We start from the raw sequence: 23,781 nt of genomic DNA on the forward strand, positions 1-23,781 counted from the left end.
CGCCCTAGACCGGCCTAGTCTAGCTGTAGCGAACAGCTAAGGCGTGGGGGGTCACCCCGTATAGATCTATACACAAACTCCCGCTTTCCTACCAGGAAACTCTGATTATAACTACAGGCTACGATTGTACACTCAGAGGTGCCAACCGACATGTCTCACTAGATTCTTAACCCTTTTCTACTATGCTTAATGTTTACGTATTTGTAGTATGTTTTTGTATTCACAAGGAACATATATAAGTATACGACATTTAATGATTTCGCAAAGGTATAGTTACGGTCTATTAACATGTGAAATTTCCATTCCAAACCCTATTAGCATGTAGTTAAGCCACAAAGGCCCAATAACATGTAAGAGGGTAATTTAGGCCCAATAGGCATGTAAATGGGCCACAAAAGCCCAATAACATGTAATCCAATACTTAGGCCCAAATTAACATATAAATGGGTCGTAAGACCCAATAAACACATCATGGAAAGCATTGGGCTCAATATACACATAATTGGGCCCTTAGGGTCCAATGGCCAAGTAGCATATATATTAGGCCCAATAAATAGTTATTGCCGTATTTCGTTCGTTTTGTTTTACTCCGTTGTTTGTTTTGACTTGAAGTTTAATAGATTGGTGATAAAAATCCTCTTTTGTAAAAACGACGTTTTTGGCCAACAAATCTCAAAATTTTAAATTAGGCCCAAAGTTTTGTAAAAATGACACTTTAGTCCATAATTTATAAAATTTGCAATTTTGTCCCAAATGTCTATAAATTTACGGTTTTAACCCAAAATGTTATATTTTTACATTTAGAACCCTGTTTTGCAATGTTGAATCATGAAAAGTGACCCTCTTGAACTTCAGCTACCGCAGCCCACAAGGATCCGCAGTCAAGGTTTCATCAGCAGCCTAACCCGAAGTCATCATCAACCGCAGTCACTCTTAGCTACTAGATTACTTTACTTTGTCTACTTTTATTGTAATACTCTCTATTGTCCAGTTTGCCTTGCATGGCTACTCTTAGAGACGTGATCTACTGTAATTCTTGAGACTCTATAAATAGAGCTCATTCTCACTTATTCAATACAACTTTTGATGCTATCATTTCTATCTTTCTATCTGATTACGCATCTCTCCTTACTCTCAAAATTCACTAGAACATAACCGAATACAATCTCTCTTCGGAGCAAGTCACTTGTGACTTAATCACTAAGTTTGATCTCACTTACTAACTTGGTCTGAATGCATTCCTCGTGATGAATCAACTTATATGTATACTTGATATAACAATTGTTGTCATTTACATTTCTTTACTTTTCCGCAACTGACTTTCTAACCTTCTAACTCTAACTTATTAATATTATTGTTGAGCTTTTAGATCCTTCGAGATAAACTATTCCACAATTATACTTGTTCTAACGTTTTTTCAAGTGTGTCTCAAAGTTTTTCTCTCAACAATTGGTATCAGAGCCATAGTGGTTGCTTTTTGAAAAAAAAACATAACTTTGATTTTCAAAGGGCCTTCTATACCACTGAAGCTCATTTCTTAAAAAAAACTTTTGAAAAAAACAAGGAAATATGGCACAATCGTTATCTCTGAATGTCTCCAACAGTGTTGGTGGTTCTAATCGAGCCCCAATATTGGTGGCAAATGAATATCATCACTGGTCTCAGAGAATGGAAAGATACTTAAGGAGACTTGGTAGAGATGTATGGCGATCCGTAGAAGAAGGACCACATGTCCCAGTTCTTACACCAGTCCAAACTGATGGCGCAACAGCCAGACTAGGACGAGGTCAACCAGTCATGAAATGTCCCACCAAGGATGATCTCGATAAAATGGAAAATGATGTTATTGCTTTTTATGAAATCTCTTGTGGAGTTGCTCCTGACAACTTCGATATTATCATAAATTGCAAATCAGCAAAAGAGATCTGGGAAGTTCTCAAGAATTTGTACGAAGGCTCAGAACAAGCACAAGATAAGAAGCTTACAACCACACTCAATGAGTTCAACAATTTCAAAGCTCTTACTGGAGAAAGTTTGGAAGATTCCTTCAAAAGGTTTAACTTGATAGTCACGAAGTTATCCAATGTAGGCACCATCCACAGTAACCATGAAACAAATTTTCAGTTTCTTAATGGTTTGGGAAGACATTGGACTACGGCTAAGATGATAGTCCAAGGAGATAGAAAAATTCACTCTTTGTCTCTCTACAAGCTCTATGGAGAACTGCAAGCACAAGAATCCACCATACTCAAAGACTGTGCTGACTTCGGAGGACCACTTGCTCTCATAGCACATGCTCCACATAATCAATCCTACTCTCCCTCGTATGACACTCCTCCGCAGTCATACGAAGCTGACTTAGAGTATGATGATGAAGAAGAATTTCAGAAGGCTATTGCTCTGGTTAGCCAACACTTCAATCGACTACCACCTCCTTCCTTTCGCAAGAATCAGCAGTTCAACAAACCTCCATTCAACCGTAACTTTAACCAGCAGAATAACTATTCTCGTTATCCCAAAAGTTCTCATCCACCACCGTAATCTCAAAATACTCAACCAAAGGAGGCACCGCAGTCTACTCAAACCACTGACTCCGGTACTCCCTCAGAAGACAAAACTGATGTTGTGATTTGTCACAAATGCAACAAAGAGAATCATTTTGCAAGAGATTGTAAGGCCAACGTAGTAAAAGACAGAGCATTCTACCTTAGAATGGCTCAAGAATTGGAAGATAAGGAAAAGGAAAGGGCATACGTAGCCCATGTCAAAAGAGACCACCAAGTTTGGTCATCTGGAGATGAAGAAGAAACCATCAGCAGTATCAAAGGAAAGCGCAAAATCTGCATGCTGGCAACTGCGGTTGACGATGGGTCTATAAAGTTGGAAAAGAACTACTGCTACATGGCAAAGGATGTATCTCTAAGCATCGCGAACATGTAAAACTCATGATTCAAACTCTTAACTATAGCATCCATGACTGTCAACCCTTCATAGATAATCTTAATGACACGTGTGTTGCCGTCCTTACAGACTATAACAAAGCCTTAGATGAGAAGAACATTGCGTCCCAAGAGATGTTCCATGTGAGAGGACGATTGGATAACAAAAGACTCAAAATGGCTATGTTAGAAAAGGACTTAGAGTTAGAAAAAGATACAAGAATGTTAAGTGAAACACAACTAGAGATAGCTTTAAACCAAAGAGATTTAGCTCAGAGTGAAATTGTACACTTGAATCTTTTAATAGAAAAATTGTTCAATGAAAGTGAAGCCATTGAAAATTTGGTAAATAATGGAACCGTGGACAATACATACAATTGGGGTTGGTCAAATGGATATCCTACCGCAATGGATTCCTCACCCCGGTTTAACAAAGATCGATTGTATGTCCCTCCGGACCGAGAATTTCATTTCCCAGTTAATGACAAGACTTTTCTCAAAGACATCAGAACACACTTCGGTAGACTTCATAAACTGAGCAATAATTGTGTCATTGAAGAAATTGTGCCTGAGGTTTCGGGTCACACATGTGATCAAACTCCTATCTGTGGCACAATCTACGCAAATTCTCAAACCTCATCCGTAGTTGATGAAGAAATTGTTATTGAAGGTCCTGAAGTTCCGCAAAACTTCCCATATATGCCCTCAGACCGCAGTGTCTCTCATTGTAGTCATGAGCCATAGAAGTCCCACAAAAGTCCCACTGAAGTCCCAACACAGACTTACTCTGCGGTAGTCAAATCATCCTTACCGCAGTTCTCAAATAAAGGCTGTGTGACTCTTCAACCAATTCATCATGAATTACCCATAGAAAACTTTGAAGTGGGTCAATGCTCTCAAATCCCTGAATCTTCAAGTTTGGATGACTCAAGCCCTCGTTTTCATAAATTTTGAAAGGTTTCCAGGAAACCGCAGCTGAACACCATTGACTGCGCTTCCCCGAAAACCTTAGCTAAAAAGTCTTTCAAAGAATAAATTCGATCCCGAGGCACAAATAGACAAAACTTTTCAAAAAACAAAAGGCATATCAGATTTCCAAAATCTAAGAGTCCAGAAAAATTTGTTTTCTCACACTATTTTTCAAAAAACTCTCCCATCAAGAAAACATGCAAAAAGGAATGTACAGTTTCATCAGGCATTCCAAACTCTTCTGACACAACCCAAATGAAAGAAAGGTCTTTTCGAAGCAATGGCTTTCAAATCTATTCCTCAGATGATCCGAAATGGAAGGGTATCTTACCCACTCCAACACTTTTCAAATCACATCAGAATTTTGACAAGTGGAAGGGTATTTTACCAAAACCAATAAAAAGGTCCCAAAGATCTACACGTGCTAAACCTTTTCCAAAACAAACTTTTCAGAAGTCCAAGAACACAATTGTCAGATATTACCAACCTCGGACCGGTCACAAGCCCAACTCATCCTTTAGACCACTGACAAACATGGTGTCAGAACAAAAGACAAAACTTCAACTTGTCAATGTCAATGTACCTGCCAAAATGGTTCATCCCATGTCAAATCTAATTGGATTCAGAAACCTCGTAATTTTTCAAAAAAACACAACACTCCAAAATCTCACGAACACCCAGGACTAGGATTAAAATTTGACACGAATCCCGTCCCTGCAACCTCGATTCATGCACCAATCAGAAATTCACCTTTTGTCCCAGGCTCCAAACTAGTTTGGATGCCTAAACTAACCGTGTAATTTTCAGGCCTTGTGCAAGGAGGAACAAGAAGATGAATGGTTAATTGACAGTGCCTGCTCCTTGCACATGACTGGAAGGTTAGAATACCTTCGGGATTTCAGGCCAATTTGCAACGGTGGAAATGTTACATTCGGCAACAATGCGAATGGGATAATCCGAGGTTATGGTGTTCTTACTACCGGAAACTTCTCTATTCAAAAGGTTGCTTATGTAGAAAGCCTTAAACACAATCTCATCAGTGTTGGCCAACTATGTAAGGCAGGCCATCGAGTTGAATTTGATGATCAATTTTGCTATGTAATTACAAGTGATAGGAACACATGTCTGATCAAGTCCCGATCTGAAGGTACTATGTATCCTCTGGATGTCTCTCTGATCATAGGCAAACCGCAGTTATGCTTCCTATCCAAAGCAGTATCCGAAGTCAGCTGACTATGGCACCGCAAGCTAGCTCATATCAACTTCAGATACATCAACAATTTGGTCACTGGAGAACTAGTAAGAGGACTCCCTATTCTCAAGTTCAGCAATGATACTCTCTGTCCTGCATGTGAATGTGGAAAGCAATCCAAAGCAAGTCACCCCATGGTGATTGACTCTTCAATTTCTGAACCAGTGGAGCTCTTGCACATTGATCTCTGCGGTCCATCCACCGTAGCCAGTCTCCATCACAAGAAATACATACTGGTTATAGTAGATGACTACACACGCTTCACATGGGTCTTCTTTCTTAGACTCAAGTTAGAAACACCGCAGATTCTCATCAATTTCATCAAGGATATAGAACTCCAGATCAAGCTGCCCGTTCGACGCATCCGAAGTGATAATGGAACCAAGTTTACTAATCATCTCCTAAATAGTTTCTTGGTTTCAAAGGGTATCACTCACAATTTCTCTGCTCCCTACACACTGCAACAAAATGGGGTAGTAGAGCGAAGGAACCGCACTCTAGTAGAAGCAGCTAGATCCATGCTCAACTTCGCACACCTTCCTCTCTACTTCTGGGCCGAAGCAGTGGCCACCGCATGCTTTGTGCAGAATTGAAGTATTGTATGCAAGCGACTCAGCAAAACACCGTATGAGGGCCTGAATAATCGCAAGCCAAATGTCCGCTTCTTTCACATCTTCGGGTGTAGATGTTTTGTGATCAACAACAGAGATCATCTTAACAAGTTTGCACCGAAGTCTGATGAAGGTATCTTCCTTGGCTATTCCACTAACAAAGTTGCTTACAGGGTTCTCATTAGATGTACAAGGTTAATCATTGAATGCTTCGATATGAAATTTGATGACTATCACATCCGCAACACCGCTCCGTCGACTGAAACCACAGCAATCCTAGAAAGTGATATTCCTGCCTCTTCGGGTCCATTAAACCTAGTTGAAGTAAACTATGATGATCTCTTCGACCCTGTAGAAACAGCCAAACTATCCGAAGTTCTTGTGTCTCAGGAAGCTCAACAGCAGCATGCTGATGTATCTGGTCCATCTCTATCCGAAGTAGCATCTCTCAAAACTTCCACCTCGCCGGTTGAGGGGGAAAGCTCTACTCCGGATCAGGCAACAACCATCGAGGTTCCAGTACTTAATGAAGCTCAAGTTCCCAGCCACAGAGAATCATTACCATCCAATGTTTCTTCCGACTCCGATGATGAAAACATAGAGAACATTGACACAAGAACAGGCTCAAGAATTATCACTCTCCCATCCGCAATCCATGGGGAACTTTCTCAGGTTCAAGGGCAACTCCCGTCTGCAATCCAGGGGGAACCTTCACCATCTGCCCAAGAAAAATCTGATCCCACCTTTCCAGTTCAAGATAATACAGCATGATGTTCTCAAGTCCAGGGGGAACTGCCATCTCCAACCGCAGAGTCTTCCGCAATCGAAGACATTCCCTCTACCGCAGCTGTTGATTATCTGCAACCCCATCTACACGTATGGACGAAGGACCACCCACCAGGTCAAATCATCGGCAAACCATCTGCTGGTATCCAGACTCGATCTTCCAAGGATTTATCTGATCATTGTCACTACGCAGCATTTATGTCCTCGGTCGAGCCCCGAACGATCAAAGAAGCATTACTAGAACCCGACTGGATATCCGCAATGCAAGAAGAGCTAGAAGAATTCAAAAGAAACAAAGTATGGCAGCTCATCCCGAAGCCGCAAGGTCATACCATTGTTGGTACTAGATGGGTGTTCAAAAACAAACTGGATGAATCTGGTGCGGTAGTCAGAAACATGGCAAGGCTAGTTACAAAGGGTTATAGTCAACTTGAAGGTATTGACTATGATGAAACGTATGCTCCGGTGGCACGAATGGAAGCCATCCGAATCTTCTTAGCGTACGCAGCCCACAAGAACATCAAGGTACACCAAATGGATGTAAAAAGTGCCTTTCTCAATGGGGAATTAAAAGAAGAGGTTTATCTTCAGCAACCTCCAGGCTTTGAAAGTATCGAATTCCCAGACCACTGCTACAAACTTGAAAAAGCAGTCTACGGTCAAAAGCAAGCCCCAAGAGCGCGGTACGAGACTCTCTCTGAATTTCTTGTCTCGTCCGGTTACAAAAGAGGAGTGATTGATCCCACTTTATTTAGAAAAGCAAATGGTAATCACCTTATGCTTGTACAAATATATGTGGATAATATCATCTTCGGATCAACTGATAAAAAAATGGTGAATGAATTCGCTAAGTTCATGACCAACAAGTTCCAAATGAGCACGAATAGAGAGATCAACTTCTTTTTAGGAATTCAAGTGAAACAAGTTCCGCAAGGGATATTCATTCATCAGGAGAAATACACCACTGAACTGTTAAAGAAATATTCTATGGACAACTGCTCTTCGGCTAAAGTCCCCATGGCCTTCGGATATAAGATATCTGCTGATCCCTCTGGCGAATCAGTGGATCACAAGACTTATAGAGGTATCATTGGTTCATTGATGTACCTCACCGCAAGCCGACCAGACATTGCCTTTGCAACAGGTGTATGCGCAAGGTACCAGGCTGACCCAAAAGTGTCACACATGACCGCAGCCAAACAAATACTACGGTATCTGAAAGGAAGCAAGTCTCTTGGATTATGGTACCCCGCAGGCAATGACTTCAGCCTTCAAGCATTCACAGACGCGGATCATGCAAGATGCAGACTAGATCGAAAAAGCACCTCAGGTGGATGTCAATTTCTGGGTGGAATACTCGTCAGCTGGTCATCTAGAAAACAAAGTTGTGTATCACTGTCTACCGCAAAAGCTGAATATGTGGCCGCAGCTAGCTGTTGTTCACAAGTCCTATGGATGAAAACACAACTTATGGACTACGAATACAGAATGTTGTGGATACCAATTTACCGTGAATCTGAAAGTGCTATAGCTATTTCACACAATCCAATTCAGCACTCCAAGACAAAGCATATTGAACTACAGTATCACTTCATCAAAGACCACATCCTGAAAGGTAACATTGAACTCATCTTTGTCCATACTCATGAAGAGATTGCTGATGTGTTCACAAAGGCACTTGACTCTACAAAGCTCAACAGTTTCTTACAAATGTTAGGAATGATAAATCCGGACCCACAATTCTTCTTGAATTAATAGGTACCGCAGACCATCCTTGGTCTCTGTTGCGGTCCTAACTGAAGTTACTTATGATAGATGGTTTTGGTATATCCTGTGTACCGCAGCTATGTACCGCAACCATATATCATATGTATCGCTCAATGGTCCTTATTGTTTGTTGTTACTAATTTTTGTTCAAGTGTTCTCCTCAGTTCTTCTACTGCAGTCATACATCTGATCCATCAATAATGACATCTGATCCATCCGCAATAACAATTGATCCATCCGCAATGAAGTCTCAATCCGCAACCACATTGATAATTTCTCAACTGCTTCATTAATTCTTGATTCATGGTGTGCTATTTAATGATCCTTCATTAAATAAGAAAATCATTAACAAAAAAAACATTCTTTGAGTAACTGTCTCATTCTCTTTTTGAAAAACCTTGTGTCAGACCTATTTTAGGTATGATGACAAAAAGAGCGTTTTCCTATAAAGTAATCCTTTTAACCTGTCCCTTCATATTTCCCCAACACGTCCAATATGTTACAACTTCTCTTTTGTACAAAGGATTAACTCCACCCTCACCACATAATAACAGACGTGATGTTTTACGTCTGACACTTCATTAATTGCAACCCTTTTTAGTAAATCTCAAAAAAAATAATTTAAACCTTTTCATAATTTGTGGCTGAGATTTCATCTTCCAAATCGCAGAAAAACCCCCAAACGTTTTTTACCTTATTTACTTTCACCCAGGTTAAAATCAATTACCTTTCAAATCCTTTCCTATAAAACCCTTTCTTCTTCCCCAAGAACAGTTTACGCTCTCTGAACCTTGAACTTTCTCTCAATCTTTCTTACACTCTGTTTCTGCAACCTTTCGTATTCTCTTAACAATGGTGAAATCAGGCATCTCGAAGAAAATCTCCAAGGCTTCTGCCTCTGCAAACCCAACTGGGTCCAATTCTGAAACAAGAAATCAAATGCCTACGATTGCTTCAAGCAATTTTAGGGCTGTGTTCGAAGAGCGTTCCTCCTACAATGCTCCGATCAAGCTAATGATCAAGTTCTTTACCAATCAGCCTCTGTTTGGCCCCTTCGATGCATTCACAGACGTAGTTCCTCTTTCAAACTTGTTCAAGTGTGCATTCTCTGCTTACAGACCCCTCGAGAACCCTCAAGAGGTGCATCTGAACTTAGTGAACGATTCTTTGGTCATTCTGAACAAAGAAAAATTTCTCAACGCCATTAATCTGCTGGTTCATCGTTCAACCAAGATTTTCACTCCAAGTATGGCTGACATTCTATCAGCTCTCTACCAAATGGGTTACCAGAAAAAGATCAAAGGAATTGGCGAATTCAAGAAGAATCAACTGCCTGCGGTGTGGCAATTCGTTTGTCACTTTGTCATCCGCAGCCTGTCAGGCCGAACCGGAGGCACTGACAATATGGGTCTCAAGCTTTTGGAGCTGGTATAGGGCATTTTCACTGGACACGATGTCAACTACGGTCAGATCTTGTGGGATGATTTCCTGCAGTACATTCCCAAAGAGAGCCCAAGAGAAAACCCTACCGAACTCACATTTGCAAGGTTCTGGTCTCTGTGCATCTCAGATCTTCATGCGGATGCAGGAATTAGCATGGGCAACGACACCAATCTCTTCATCACCAAAGACCTCAAAAGGTACAATCCCTCCAAAGATCAATCTAACTTCGGCCCTATAAGACGACTACCAGTCCACATTCTGACATCACTTGGACTTGAAACCCCTGATGTCACAGACCATATAGAGGCTACGGAAGGTATTAGCCCATACCTTTTTACCCCGCCTCTACAAGCCACATCCGCACTCACCATCCTTGGTAGTACTGCAGTCCCATCTTCCACCACTCTCTCCTCTTAAAGATGCAAACGATTAGTCTCTGCCCATCAAGGCCCCCGCAACGTCTCCAAGAAACAAAGAACCCCAAACAAAGATGCTCTCAAACCAACTGAACCCTCAAAGAAATGCAAAATCACACAAACTGTACCCTCGAATGACAAATCCTCTGAAAGTGATTCTGATGAGGATGCACAACCCATAACTATCCTTAAGAAAAGGAAAACCGATCCCACTGGCCAAATGCATGACCAGACTGATACCTCAGCCTCTCAAAAGGCTCCGGTAGTCCTTGGGGTGGCCGCAGACCCATTCAACACCACAATCGAATACCACTCAGACTCAGAAAGTGAGTCTGTTTCACCTCATCGTGGAGACTCACCCCCAGTTCACTCCCAAGAGGATGACACTGGTTCTCGCCCTAAGGTCTACAGGGCTTCCCGACTTCACTTCTTTTCTCCTGAGGAGTTGAACTCCATAATTTTGACTGTCACCCAAACACTGCAAACACCTTCCCAACCGCAGGGCAATTCTTCCGCCCTTGCCAGAACTGAGCCGAGGCCAGACTTGACCACGGGTCAAGGAGACCGAGGAAGCTCAGGAAATCCTACTCTGCTTACATCTGTTCCATGTGGTTTAGGCACGGTGAGCACTAATGTGCAAGGATCCGTGAACCCGGAGGACACATCGGTGCGATTGCAAGGATTTGGCGGAGATAAATCGAATGATTCATGGTTACCTTACACTCCTGTATCTGAGTCCGATATCAAGAAGTATGCCGCTTTCCGTAGGGCATTCCAAGCAAGGAAGGATCAGCAAACCAAGCAACTGCAACAAAAGCAACAGGAAATTCAAGTAGCTAAGTATTGGGCGGACGCAATCAACAATGCCAACACCGTAACCACCATTCTGAAAGTACAAGAGTGGATGACCGATATGGCTGAGAAGATCCGCAAGGCTCAGTCCACTCATGGTGGTGAAGGTACAACCAAGGTCCCTCCAGTTCAAACTCCAACTCCTTCTGTTCGTGATTCTCAAGAAGAAGGAACCGCAGTCGAAGTTAGCTCAGCTCCCACATTCGGCTTCGACGATTTTGATCTAAATGAGGTAAATCAACCTCACCCTTCTGATGATGATCTAATGATGATTTTTTATGAAGAAGAAGAATCGAGTGGTTCTCACCACTCAACCTCCAAGCCAAAAGCCAAAAAGAAGAAGAAGAAGAAGAATGCGGTGACCAGAAAGGAATTTTTAAGTCTGCAAGCTAAAGTCGACCAGATTCTAGCTGTAGTTAAGCCAACACAACCGCAACCAGAAGACAATCCCGGACCGCAGTCTTTGATCGAACGCATTGAAAGACTGGAAACCCGTGAAAGATTGGCTGTTGAGCGTATTTCCCTGAAGGTTGAAATGGGAATTCGATCTCTGGATACAAGTCGCCAGGCTGACCACAAGCAATTCATGGCTGCTGCGGAGCGCCTCATCTCTGAGGTGTCCGCAATCAAGAAAGACTTACAAGCAGCCATTGCGGACCAGCCAACTCAATCTCAAAAACTGATCGATGAGACTCACCCTGCATATGAGTCTACCATCGCAGTCCTTCAAGCTACCATCAACAGACTGCAACGATCTTTATCTTCAAACTTCCATGGCCCCAAAATTCCTCAGCTCACAAAGGAGATTCACCAGTTGCTCTTCAACACCGCCATTCCTAACAATCAGCAACTGGCTGATGTTCTTAAAGCCAGTTCCAGGAAGTATATGCCAAAGTCGATGGTCTCAGACAATGGCTTGAGGATGCTCCGGTGTTGCATTCCTAAAGAGGGGGAAGTGAGGAAGAAGACCATCATTCCAATAGCCTTTCTCAGCATCAAAGTCCCCCCATCATAACTGAAAGAGTTCCCTCACCGCATCAGTCTCCACCGCAAAAGGAGATCATTCAAAAAACTCCTTCTCCTGAGCGACCAGAGACCCCACCCTACTTCAAAAATCTTGCATCCAACATGTCATCCGAACACTCATATGACTCCCCCGCAACGCAACAAAAGAAAAAAGATTGGAAAGCAGCCAAGTTCGCGGAGATCATCTGGAGAGAAAACGGACTCGACATTACTATGGATGAATCCTTAGTAAATTCCTGGATCAATCCCCACCGCAGACTCCTAGACGATGACTACAAACCATACCTTACCTATGGTGAACCCCCCCCCCCCCTCTCATGGTTATTGGGATGTTCCAATCTCTCCCAATGCTAAATACTTCACTTCATTTGAGCCATTTGACCGCAACCTACCTGACCACAAGAGACTGCTTATGGAATTCGAAAGACTTAATCGATTCTATGCCAAACATGCGTCTTCCATAGAGAAAATCTGGTCTAATGATAGGCCATCCGCAGTCAAGAACTATAAACTCCGGAAGTTCATGAAAGTTGACTTCATCGAATACACTCTCACAAGGAGGAATCAGGACTATGTCCGCACCCAGGCTGACTTCCCATGCATGAACCCTGAAGAAGTCTTTCTGATAGCCAAGGTGTTCCAGAACAAGTCCGAGAAGCATCCGAAGATGAAGATAGCACTTGAAAGGGCAAGTATTTTCTTGAAGGAAATTGTCTGCGACTTATGCCAAAATTGATGCAGACATTCACCCCATCCTAGCCACAAAATTTGATCTTCCACCACTTGACCCCGCACCCATGATAACTGAAGGATTCCAAGAAAGATCCCTAGGTGCAACAAACTTCCCAGACCTCGGAGTCATCTTCAAACGGAAACTCAATGATACCAAATACTTCATTCCGTTGACTGCCGTGAACCGCCTTACAAGGAAGCAGATTGAAGTTTGTCGAACTACAGTTGAAAAGTCAAAACACACAACTGCCGAAGTCAAGTTCGAGATTTTGAGAAGGATCACCTGCTTGGAAAATATCAGGAAATTTTGGTGGATACTGATCAAGTTTCTAAAACTTGACAACTGAAGAAAAGTTAAAGAGGTCACTTAGGGGAAATTGTTGAATCATGAAAAGTGACCCTCTTGAACTTCAGCTACCGCAGCCCACAAGGATCCGCAGTCAAGGTTTCATCAACAGCCTCACCCAAAGTCATCATCAACCGCAGTCACTCTTAGCTACTAGATTACTTTACTTTGTCTACTTTTATTGTAATACTCTCTATTGTCCAGTATGTCTTGCATGGCTACTCTTAGATACGTGATCTAGTGTAATTCTTGAGACTCTATAAATAGAGCTCATTCTCACTTATTCAATACAACTTTTGATGCTATCATTTATATCTCTCTATCTGATTATGCATCTCTCCATACTCTCAAAATTCACTAGAACATAACTGAATACAATCTCTCTTCGGAGCAAGTCACTTGTGACTTAATCACTAAGTTTGATCTCACTTACTAACTTGGTCTGAATGCATTCCTCGTTATGAATCAACTTATGTGTATACTTGATATAACAATTGTTGTCATTTACATTTCTTTACTTTTCCGCAACTGACTTTCTAACCTTCTAACTCTAACTTATTAATATTATTGTTGAGCTTTTAGATCCTTCGAGATAAACTATTCCGCAATTATACTTGTTCTAACGTTTGTTCAAGTGTGTCTCAAAGTTTTTCTCTCAACATGCAAAAAAATACATTTTCAGCCCCTTGTTTGTAAAAGTTTACACTTTCGGCCCGATTTTTGGAAAACTTTACATTTTTGGTCTAATTTGAAAATAAATGATATTTTCACCTCTAAATTTTGTTTATTTACATTTATGACTCAATCTTTGGCCAAATAACATTTTTAACCCCAAAACTCATTTTTTCGCAAATTGGGCCCAAACCGTGAGGCCCAAAAGTTTTGGCCCATTAGGCTAAAATTTGCATTTTTGGCCATTTTAAAAGTTTGTTTAGCATAAAAATACCATTTTATAAATGTAGAACCTGTTTAGCCCCTTTAAAAACATAATTTTCACATTTTACCCTTATCTTTTGTTTTCTTGACATTTTTGACCTTTAACAAGGTTTTTGTTGAATTCTTTTGCATCTTAAACATGTATTCACTTTTGTCTTGTTATTGTAATATGTATCATGTCATAGTTCATAGATCTTTGTTCAACAATACTTAAAGTTTCGAGATTTGCTAAGATCTAACCCATTATTACCAAACAAACTAAGAATTCACACAACACATGCATATAACACATAGATCTACACATTTTACTTGCATTCTCCCCCAAAAATCATATGAAAACCAAAAACAAAGGGGTATGAACTCACCTTTGCTTTTATGTTTCCGTTTTGAAGAAGAAATGAAGAAGACTTTGGTCCTAGCAAGCTTTCTTGAGTAGATTTCGAACTTAAGAAGTCCTAGGAAGCAAAATCACCAAAAACTTTGCTTAAAAGAGTGATCTAACATGAGAATGGAGTTATAAACTTGGATGTGTAACGACTTACCAAGAAGTGATGATTATCTTGTGAAAACCTTCTTGAAACACAAGCAATTTTCAAGATTTTTGATGGAAGGAGTAGGATGATCCTTGAGAGTGTTTGAGAGAATTTGGTGTAGTGTGTGTGTGTGTTCTTGATCTTGCTCTCGGCCGATGGGAAGAAAAAGAGAGAGAAGTGGAGTGCATGGAAACATGAGAGTGCTTGGTTCTATGATGAATAATTGCCTAGTTATCCTCTAAACAAAAATGAGGTGGCACCTCCCAAAGTCAACCCCCCCCCCCTTAATCTCTTATTTTCCCTTTTTTTTATACGTGGGCCGAGATTTTTGGGCCAAGAAGAAATGGTGCAGTAGATTGGGCCCATTAACTTTAGCTAGGATATTTGGATCCTAAACATAAAAATTTTCGTCCCATTGGGCTCTTGGAAGCATACACGGCCCAATTAGAATAAAAGAATGGGCTTATGGCTCACTAAGGTTAAATGGGATTAGTTATGGCCCAATAAGGCCCATTTAGGTTAAGATGAATCATTCTAGACCCAAAGGGTCCAAAATGTTTTAGATTTATGAATTGGGTCCAATTAGGATCCAATTAGGGCTTCTAAGTCCAATGAAGTTGAATTGGGTGCTTATTGGTCCATTAGGCCCAATAAGGGAATCCTAGTCCAATATGGACTCAAACCATGGTTCTTAGGGCTTCAGACTCTTTGAGGAACATAATTGATGAATCTATATGAGCATTGAGTGATATTTACTAAGAGTATAAGATTTACAATAGTTGAATGGTTACACAGGAATAGAATTTCCTAGCTAAAATGCTAGTTGTGACAACTAAGACTTCGGCTAGCAGCAGATGATGGGTTGAACCTAAGTGGGGGAGAACCGACCCTTGGGAAGAATTTACATTGAACTTTTCGATTTCGACATCAAGGTCCAGGAGAGTAGCAACACAAGTAGTCAGAAGGTGTCAGTTTCGTTAAGTGAGTAACATAAGAAGGAGGTTTTCTATTAGATTACCCATAGACTATGAGTTTCTTGATTCTCGAGGAAAGGTTGGTCTTTCCCTCCAAGCGTCAGATAGGATTTAGGAATTTTCCAAATTTCCTGGTGCGGCTCAAATAGCCAAGAGAATCGTTTAGGTTCGCACCTTTACGAATGTAGGATTTATCATCGCATTAGAGGAACAGGAATTCATCAGGTAATATAGTTTTCCATAAATAGTGTCAAGTACTCAAGACATACACTAGACTTTGGAATTTGATTTTAACCATAGTAAAGGATTTAGTTAAAGGAATATAGTAGGATAATTGTCAAGGGATAGGGTAATTATGTAAGTATGAATAAAGACCCATAGGAGGAGACCATTTAAAAAGGACTATGTCCATTAAAGATATAGTAATACTTTAGGGTAACTTTAGACATCAGGATAGACTACGTGAATAGTTATCCCTTTAGTCGATAAGTATAACAATTAATAGAGAACTAGGTTTGAATCTCTAAAATTCATATGTCGAAATAAGATGATAATTAGACTTTAGCACCCATACAATGTAGATTAGGAAAACCTAAAGTAGTTGTAGTATCAAAATTTAGAAAACAAAGATCGATGTCGAGAAGTAGATATCAAGGAAGGATGATGACTAGGGTGTTCATGGAATGGTTGTGAGTCTTTAGGACCAACGAAACGTTGATCGTGAGTCTTTAAGCCCTGGGATGATGACAAGAGAGATCTGGCATCAAAATCCTAGTAGTTGAATAAGTGTCATGACGTATCGTGAACAAATTACTCAAAAAATAGTTGTACCTCAATATAGATAATGTCGTTAGAGCTTTATGAGTGGGATATTAGGCGATATAGTGTTCATTAGAAGCTAATATGCTGAAAGATAAGCAAGCCTTATTATGTGTCCTACGCCAATATTAGAGTATTGGTTCCAGAGTTTTCAAGTCAGTAAGCCCGTTGTAGTAATTTTGGTTAAATTTCAGGATGATGGAACTGAAGGGTTTTGAGCATTCTAACACTCCTAAGGTGTACATGCAACCCTAGAAACCTTGGATATATGTTTTACTAAGATACATGCAAATTTGATTTTCCAAGGTTCTTAACCTAACTAGCATGGCATGGAGAACTTTGAAACATAAAAGCTAGTAGAAGAACATACCTTTTTGTTGCTTGAATTCCTTGAGAACTTTGTGAGCCTAGCACCTCAAATGTGATGTCTCAAATGTTTCACACAACACCACAACACTTGGAATAACTTTGAGAGAAGTGCACACTCACTCAAAATCGGCTAGCCCTCTTGTTCTACAATAGTACCGATTTTCATAGCCCATGGGGTCCTTTTATAGTTGTGTCACAAGTAGGGTTACACCATGTAAACCCTAATTGACATGGCTTTTCATATTCCATGATCCATGGGTTTATAACCTCCATGGAGCATCCATGGAGCACCTTATGGATTTAGCCCAATCTAATAAACCATGGATCATTAGCCCACTATAAAAGAATGGATGATTTACACAATCAACCCCATATATTTAATTAGTCTCCTTTTTGATCACCAAATTAATTATAAATTAATTCTTGATCAAAACTAATTAAATAATATTATTAATATATTAGAACTTATAATATATTAATAAAACATAAGTGTCTTTTCTCTCATTTAGTCTATCCAAGTGTTGCAATGCCATGCAACCCAAATGGACCCTGCCAACTGGGTCAAGTACATTCCAGAAATAGTTATGAACTTAGACACCTAATCCAACAGTCTCTCACTTGGATAAGTCTAATAACTATAACTGCAAGAACGACTTCAGGAACAGATCAACAATCGTAGCTCTTTCAAAGTCTCGCGGAACTGAGATGATGATGATACGTCATTTAAGATAAGTGATCATATAATCCTCTGTTCTAGATATTAGCCGGACAAATACATGGAACAATGTCTTTACTTATTGTCCAGCAGTTTGTTTCCCGATTTTCGATTTGTTTGACATAGAACTTAATCGAACACGTCAATTTAGTTCTAACCGGGCCCGGTACATAGGTCACAACAAAATCATCGAGGGGCCCAAATATCGCTTCTAATCCAAGAAGGAACAGATAAACTTCGACTCATATGCTTGTTCTACTACTTGTTGAATTATACACAAAGGCATGTTTTATAACATCGAGTTACCAATGCGTTTTCGTACAATCAATGTATAACCAACTCATATTTGTAGGTTTGAAGACTTATATGATATTACCGTCTCACGATCACTCGAGATAAATTCCATGAAGTGATACAAGTGAGTGTGGGTTGAATCCAATACTCAGAACTTATTACCGTCTCGTGGAACTGAGATGATGATGAACCATTTAAGATAAGTGATCATATAATCCTCTGTTCTAGATATCAGCCAGACAAATACATGGAAAAATGTCGTACTTATTGTCCAGCAGTTTGTTTCTCGATTTCCGATTTGTTTGACATAGAACTAAACTGAACACATCAATTTGGTTCTGACCGGGCCCGGTACATAGGTCAAAACAAAATCATCGAGGGGCCCAGATAGTGCTTCTAATCCTCCAAGGACTAGAAGGAACATACAAACTTCAACTCATATGCTTGTTCTACTACTTGTCGAATTATACACAAAGGTACGTTTTATAACATCGAGTTACCGATGCGTTTTCGTACAATCAATGCACAACCAACTCATAATCAACAACTCATATCTCTAGGTTTTAAGACTTATATAATATTACTGTCTCACGACCACTCGAGATAAATTCCGTGAAGTGGTAGAAGTGAGCGTGGGTTGAATCCAATGCTCATAACTTATGAGTACTCATGAATGTTGTAGCAACTCTTGCTATGTCCAACCATTTAGACATCTACAAGCCAACTTCATGACAGTCTTGATTCATATCTACTTCCAACATATGACCGACTGTGGAGAATTTAAATAATATGATATACCATAACATAATTATTCTGGAAGTTAAAACATGTGAAATGAAATGATAGTAAACCATTGACAGAAGATAGCAACACTTTACTTATAAATAAACAACAACTTTTATTTATCATGAAATGTCAATTACACTTTACGAATTTCAAAGCTATCTAATTTTTAAAACTAATATCATCCTTTAGCCCGATGCGCCTCGCATGCTGAAGATGCTTAACTCTACCCTGTCCCTTCGTGAGGGGATCTGCTGGGTTCTTATCCGATGATACCCTCTCTGCCATGAGGAGACCTTCTTCTATTCGATGTTTGATGAAATGGTATTTTCTGTCGATGTGTCTGGATCTTCCGTGATCCCTTGGTTCCTTGGCTAAGTCAACTGCACTTTCACTATCATAGAAAATCTCCATAGGTTCCTTTATAGCTGGTACAACTCCAAGGTCTCCAATGAAGTTCTTTAGCCATATAGCCTCCTTTGCTGCCTCACTTGCCGCTATATACTCTGATTCGCAAGTTGAATCAGCCATTGTCTCCTGCTTGGAACTTTTCCAAGTAATTGCTCCTCCGTTTAAGGTAAAGACCCAGCCTGACTGAGAGTGGAAATTCTCCCTATCAGTCTGAAAGCTAGCATCACTATACCCTACTACTCTCAATTCATCACTCCCACCGAGGGTAAGGACCCAGTCCTTAGTCATCCGCAGGTACTTGAGAATGTTCTTTACCGCAGTCCACCGAGCCTTGCCAGGGTTCCCCTGATATCTGCTTACCATGCTCAACACAAAGGCCACATCAGGACGAGTACAAGTCATAGCATACATGATCGAGCCTACAGCGGAAGCATACGTTACTCGACTCATCTCATCTATCTCAGCCTCTGTACTCGGGCTCGTAGTCTTACTCAATCTGGCGTTACTCTGGATTGGTCACTCCCCTTTCTTGGAATTCTGCATGCTGAACCTATTCAGCACCTTATCCAAGTAGGTACTCTGACTAAGTCCAATTAGTCACTTACTCCTGTCTCTCAAAATCCTTATCCCTAGGATATAGGCAGCTTCACCAAGGTCCTTCATAGCGAAACAGTTCCCAAGCCATGCCTTCACTTCCTGCAGAGTTGGGATGTCATTTCCTGTGAGTAGTATGCCATCCACATACAATACCAAAAAGCTAACTATATTCCCACTAGCCTTGACATATACACAAGATTCATTTTTGCTCCTTGAAAAGCCAAACTCTTTGACTTTCTCATCGAAACAAAGATTCCATCTGCGAGGTGCTTGTTTCAATACATAGATGGATCCTTGAAAACCTAACTATTACGGTACTCTATACTGACAAAACCCTCTGGCTGACTCATGTAAACATCCTCAGCCAACCTTCCATTAAGGAAAGCGGTTTTGACATCCATTTGCCATATTTCATAATCATGAAATGCAGCAATGGCTAACATAACCCTAATAGACTTAATATTTGCTACTGGTGAAAAGGTCTCATCATAATCAACTCCTGGAGTTTGAGAAAAGGCCTTTGCAACCAGTCGCGCTTTATAAGTGTGTACATTACCATCCATGTCGGTCTTCTTCTTGAAGATACATTTACACACGACTGTCTTACGACCTGGTACATTGTCAACCAAGTTCCAAACTTGATTGTCATACATGGACTGTATCTCGCTGTCCATAGCCTCTTTCCATTTAGCAGCCTCAGGGTCTGCCATGGCTTCCGTGTAGCTGTTAGGTTCATCCAGACTACCAGTGTATTGTCACTGATAAGTGTATCACCTTCCGCAGTAATATGGAAACCATAGTAATGCTCAGGTGCATTCCTAACTCTCGTGGAACGCCTCAAAGGTACAACCTCGTCAGTCGGATCAACAGGATTTTCCTCCTCAGGTTGATTGCTAGGGTTTGAGGTTCCTTCACCACTTGACTCTTGAATTTCTTCAAGGTCAATTTGCCTCCCACTGTTTCCTTGGCTTATGAACTCTCTCTCGCAAAAGACTCCTCTCCTTGCCACAAAGACCACATTATCACTGGGTCTATAGAAGAGGTAACCAAAGGATTTATGTGGGTAGCCGATGAAAATACACCGCTCACTCTGAGTTTCGAGCTTATCGTGAGTCTCGCGCCTCACGAATGCCTCGCAACCCCAAATCTTGATGTGGTCCAAATTGGGAACTTTCCCAGTCCACATCTGGTGAAGTGTTTTGGCAACCTTTTTGGTAGGGACTAGATTAAGAATATGGGCGGCAGTCTCTAAGGCATACCCCCAGAATGAGATTGGTAGCGAAGCTCGACTCATCATGGAACGAACCATGTCTAACAAGGTTCGATTACGCCTCTCAGCCACACCATTAATATGTGGTGTTCTGGGAGGTATCAATTGTGAGACAATCCCACATCCCTTAATATAGTCAACGAACTCTGTACTAAGATACTCACCACCTCGATCGGATCGAAGCATCTTAATGTTCCCGCCCAGCTGTTCTCCACTTCCTGTTTAAGCTCTTTGAACTTTTCAAAGGTTTCTGACTTATGCTTCATTAAGTATACATAACCATATTTACTATAATCATTAGTAAAATTCACATAGAAGCGGTTAGCATCCCTTGTGGCGGTTCTGAAGGGTCCACACACATCTGTGTGTACAAGATCCAACAAACCTTCACCCCTAGCCCAGATACCAGTGAAGGGTGACTTTGTCATTTTTCCAAGTTAACAAGATTCACAGCTATCATCTGACTTTAGATCAAATGACTCCAAGACTCCATCCTTTTGGAGTTGGCCTATGCGTTTCTTGCTCACATGTCCAAGACGACAATGCCATAATGATGCTTTATCCAAGTTAGTGGAAGAATCGATACACAACACATTATTTCCTAGGTTATCTAAAACCGACACAGTTTCATATACACCATCACAAGGTAATGCTTTAAAATAAAGAACATTATCATAAAAAATATTAATACCACCACATTCATTATCAAATGAAAAAGTAAATCCTTGTTTGTACAAACCGTGAAAGGAAATAATATTTCTCGCCATTTCAGACGAGTAACAACATTTATTCAAATCTAATGTTAACCCACTACTTAGCAAAAAAGAATAAACTCCAATCTTGGTGACAGGTGTAACTTTCCTATTCCCCATGACCAAGTTTATCTTCCCCTGCTCCACATTCTCACTTCTTCTTAGTCCCTGCAAATCAGAACATATGTGAATACCAAAACCTGTATCAATGACCCAAGAATTAGAATATGGTGAGTTATTAGACAATATAGTGTAAATACCTGCATGGTTGGGTTTCACTTTCCCATCCTTAACATCTTGCAAGTACTTTGGGCAGTTTCGCTTCTAGTGCGCCTTTTCATGGCAATAGAAGCATTCAGCCTCATTAGGGTTGGCAGAAGGAGTGACAGAACCTCTTTTGGTTCCACTTGAAGAGGAGCCATCAAGGGACTTTCCCTTGGTACCCTTCGAAGGGCTCTTCCTCTTCTTCCCTTTACCTTTCCCGATAGTCAGAACAGGGGCGGTGGTAGGAGTAGAAGTAGTAACAACTGATTTACCTTTAAGACCACTTTCGACGGTCTTCAGAAGTCCTTGAAGTTTTCTGAGTGTAACTTCCTCCTTGTTCATGTGATATGTCATTCAGAATTAATCATCACATGAAGGTAAGGAGTGCAAAATGATGTCAATTGCCAACTCCTCGGGGAAGTTCACATTCAATTTCAGCAAACGGTCCATGAATCTTTGCATTTTCTACATGTGGCCCGTCACGGGTTCACCATCCTTCATCCGGGTTGTTATCATGGAGGAGATGATTTCATATCGCTCTTGACGAGCACTCTGATGATATCTGTCCCTCAAATCCTGGTGCATCTCAAAAGGATAAAAGTCTTCATAGGACTTTTGGAGCTCGGCTGTCATCGTGGCCAACATGATACATGCCACCTTAGTGGCATTCCTCTCATGTGCTCGGAATTCAGCGACCTCCTCTGGAGTAGCAGACGACTCATCAAGTTCCTTAAGCTCCTTGTCGAGGACATATTCCTTGTCCTCATACCGAGTGACCATCCTGATGTTCCTGATCCAATCCATCAAGTTGGATCCATCGAAGATGACTCTCCAACAAAGGTTCATGAGAGAGAAGGAGCCGGTAGGGTTTGAGCCAGAAGCAGCATTGTTGGAAGACATCTGAAAAAGAAGAAGGACAAGATTAGATTAGATATATTGATAGTCCTTAATAAGACACCCAAATGTAATATTAAGGCTAGGACCAACACAATATTTTATAACTTAGAAGAGGGATGTCGTAATCAAAGCTATAAAACATTTGAAGGTAGGTGAATGATGATTCACCAATTTCCACCATGAAAATGAAATGTATTATTAGGTTTTAATTGTTTTTGAAACTCCTAGATGCTTTTGAGATTCATTGAACTTTTCAATGACATGTTTCAATCTCGATTGTGCCCTTCAAGTTTTGTGACTGGGATACCGAGGATCACAAAACAAGGTGTGAATAACCATGCAAATTACTTGGTACTCTTAATGTTTATCACATAACCGATGTGCCGGTTAACCACACGCGCTCCACCGATCTATGATAAACCTTAAGCCACCCTTTTCCAACCTTGTTAAATCCAAGTTAGTGTGCCTGTTAACCACACACGGTCCACTAACGACTTAAGCAAGGTGCAAAGTGTAATTTCATGGATTAGCACCAAATTCATATTTTTCCTAAATTAACAAAGATTGGGAATTTATAAAATATTTACTTACTTTATAATCATTATACTTTTAATGATGATTAAAGTCATTGTCTTACCCGTTCGGCTAACGACCCTACACCAGTCAAGGAAGCGGTGGGTGAGAGTGGACACCCATTAAGCTGCCATTTTATAGGCAACAACCTTATAACCCCCCTTATAGACCGGCTTCGTGAATGAGGCCTACTAGCGGTAAAACGACTTGTTCTTATACACACACACACACACACACACACACACACACACATATATATATATATATATATATATATATATATATATATATATATATATATATATATATATATATTATTAACTTATAATATTATAAAGTATAAGGATTGAATTTTAACTTTTAAAATTCTAGGGGTTGGAACTAAAGTTTTTTTTAAAGTGTCTTTACATCTTCCAAAACTTGAGGGCAAGTTTTCTAACTATTCAAAACTTTTC

The sequence above is a fragment of the Lactuca virosa genome, chromosome 8 (genome assembly GCF_052849685.1).
Source record: "Lactuca virosa cultivar CGN04683 chromosome 8, Lactuca_virosa_CGN04683_v6, whole genome shotgun sequence".
NCBI classification, from domain to species: Eukaryota; Viridiplantae; Streptophyta; class Magnoliopsida; order Asterales; family Asteraceae; genus Lactuca; species Lactuca virosa.